The 2,337-nt window shown below is 38.1% G+C and overlaps 1 protein-coding gene across 1 annotated transcript in view; it reads left to right on the plus strand.

Annotated features, from left to right (window-relative positions):
* The first annotated feature begins 2,143 nt into the window (after positions 1-2,143).
* The window catches only part of TSPAN6 (tetraspanin 6), a 10,962-nt gene continuing 10,768 nt past the window's right edge, over positions 2,144-2,337 (plus strand). Inside the window, exon 1 of the mRNA XM_014542621.1 lies at positions 2,144-2,184. The gene's annotated coding sequence lies outside the window, so the exon portion shown is untranslated. The remainder of the gene's footprint in view (positions 2,185-2,337) is intronic.

Raw genomic sequence — 2,337 nt, forward strand, 5'->3', positions numbered from 1 at the left:
GGCTGGCTTTCAGTCCGGCTGGTTTCTGGGGTTTTGTTTAGCTTCTATATTTGCAACATAGTTGCTTAGAGTTGCAGCTGAGAGGCCAGCAAGTCAGGTGGGAACGTTGGAGTCCGCAGTCACTGGAGCAAGCAAGCCTCCCTGCTCGCTTCAGTGCATGGCTGCCGGCCGCCATCTTGGCTGACAGTTAATTTGCATAAGGATATGCTGATTAGCCAATGGGAAGGGTAGCGGTCGTATGCTAATTACCATGTTTCTCTTTTATTAGTGTAGATTTTTATTCTACCTTGTATTCTGTTCCCTTCTTTCCTAGTCTTGGAAGTCATATCCATCTTTGCTGCTCAGAAGTTGCCCTCAGCCCACCTCAGCCAGAGATGGTTTACTTCACCTTCCTTTTTATCACATCACTTTGTTTATGTCTCAGCTATAAGATTTATCACACTTATTGTTCACCTATGACAATATCTGTTCCTTACTATACTAGTCTGTTCATCTCAGACTATACTCTGTCCCCTACTAGATTGTGAGTATTTAGTCTTCATTTCCCCAGCACCAAACACAGAGCCTAGCATACACTAGGATGAGGGTGCTGCATAAGACCTCATATCCCACTTAGAGCTGGAAGGTAAAGACAAAAGGGTGGCAGAGAGTGTTTAAAGAAGAAAGAGAAGGGGGAGAATATGGAAATCATAGAGAGAACAAAGTAAGGGGATAAATGAGAGAAGAGGGACAGCATTCTGTGAAGCATAATATATATAAAGAGCTTACCCAAAACAGGCAGGGTTAATTAAAAAAAACCCCACAACATTTCTTTAGCACCTACTCTGTGTGGATAATACTGTTAGACACTTTAAGGATATAAAGTTAAATAAAACACCTGTCCATATAATTTGGTGGGGAAGATAAGACAAAGAAAATAACAATACTGAAAAATATAAATTTCTTAAACTTCTTAAAGTTCAGTATCATTATCAACTTCAAGATTTTTAATATGAAGCCCCTCAGAGTTAATAAGATATTGTTTTTTAAAAATATATTTTTATTGATTTCAGAGAGGAAGGGAGAGGGAGAGATAGATAGAAACATTAATGATGAGAGAGAATCATTGATCAGCTGCCTCTTGCACAGCCCCCACTAGGGATCAAGACCGCAACTTGGACATGTGCCCAGACTGGGAATAGAGCCGTGACCTCTTGGTTTATAGGTCAGCACTCAACCACTGAGCCACACCAGCTAGGCAAGATATTGTTTTAAGAAAAATTAGATTTAGTAACTGACTTGCCTAGCTGAGATCTCAGCAAAGCTTAACAGGCTAGACTAGAAACAACTTTCTTAGTAAAGGGACTAATGAAAATTGACCTGGAATTGTGAATTTCAATACTATTTAAGAGTATTTCTCATTTCTATGTGTCACAAGTTGTATATTACGAGATTTTTTTGAAGAAGGCAAGATCATGACTGAAACAGGAGGAAAGGATTCATGGATAATCTGAAAGGAGTGAATGGAAAAACAATGAATGAAAAATAGTCACAGAAAAGAATTTCAGAGAAGGAATAATGAGAATATGTAAGAGACAATAGAAATAAAAGATATTCCTATTTAGGAAACTAATTTTTAAAACTGTACATATGAATTATTTATTTAAATGATGATGTTTGAATTATGTGTTTAAATGATGTTTATCTGGTGGTAGTAATGTAAAATGAGGTTTTAATAAGTAGGAGGTACTTTAAAATTTTATGATAGGCACTTAAACAAAGGTAATTGAAGGGATTCTAGAAAAGGTATTAGAAAATCAAAGTGATAAAACTCATTATATAAATAAGAGATAAGATGTATTCTTTTTACTGATTCCTAAGACAGAGTGTAGTAATGTCCCAAGACATTATGCAGCAGTTCAACTTAATTTTTCTGTTTTATGACAATGTGATATTGGGATGGCTTAGACATTTAATTTTTAAAATTTAACTTAATTAATCAAATCTGAGTCACTGCTAAGGGATTAGCCTCACAGACCAGCTCTGACCAGTGAGCTCAACAGGGATTGGCTGAGCACCAAATGAGGTCATCAATTGAGCATTGTGTCCTAGGCTGCTGGGGAGAGTATAAAAGGGGGCGAATAAGCCTGGCACACTGGCTCTTCAAGTAGTTTCTGAACATGTAGGCAGCAGGGCATATGATAGGTAAGTAGAGAAGAAAACAAGTACCAGGTACTGTAGTAACTGTCTGAGTTAATGTGAGTGGTCAGACTGGGTACTGATGTTAGAGAAAGGTATGTGTGTGGGGTGATGAGGGGGTGAGAGGAGGTGGAGGGGTAATGGGAGATGGGAGGAGGG

The sequence above is a fragment of the Myotis brandtii genome, unplaced genomic scaffold (assembly GCF_000412655.1).
Source record: "Myotis brandtii unplaced genomic scaffold, ASM41265v1 scaffold305, whole genome shotgun sequence".
In the NCBI taxonomy this organism is placed as follows: Eukaryota; Metazoa; Chordata; class Mammalia; order Chiroptera; family Vespertilionidae; genus Myotis; species Myotis brandtii.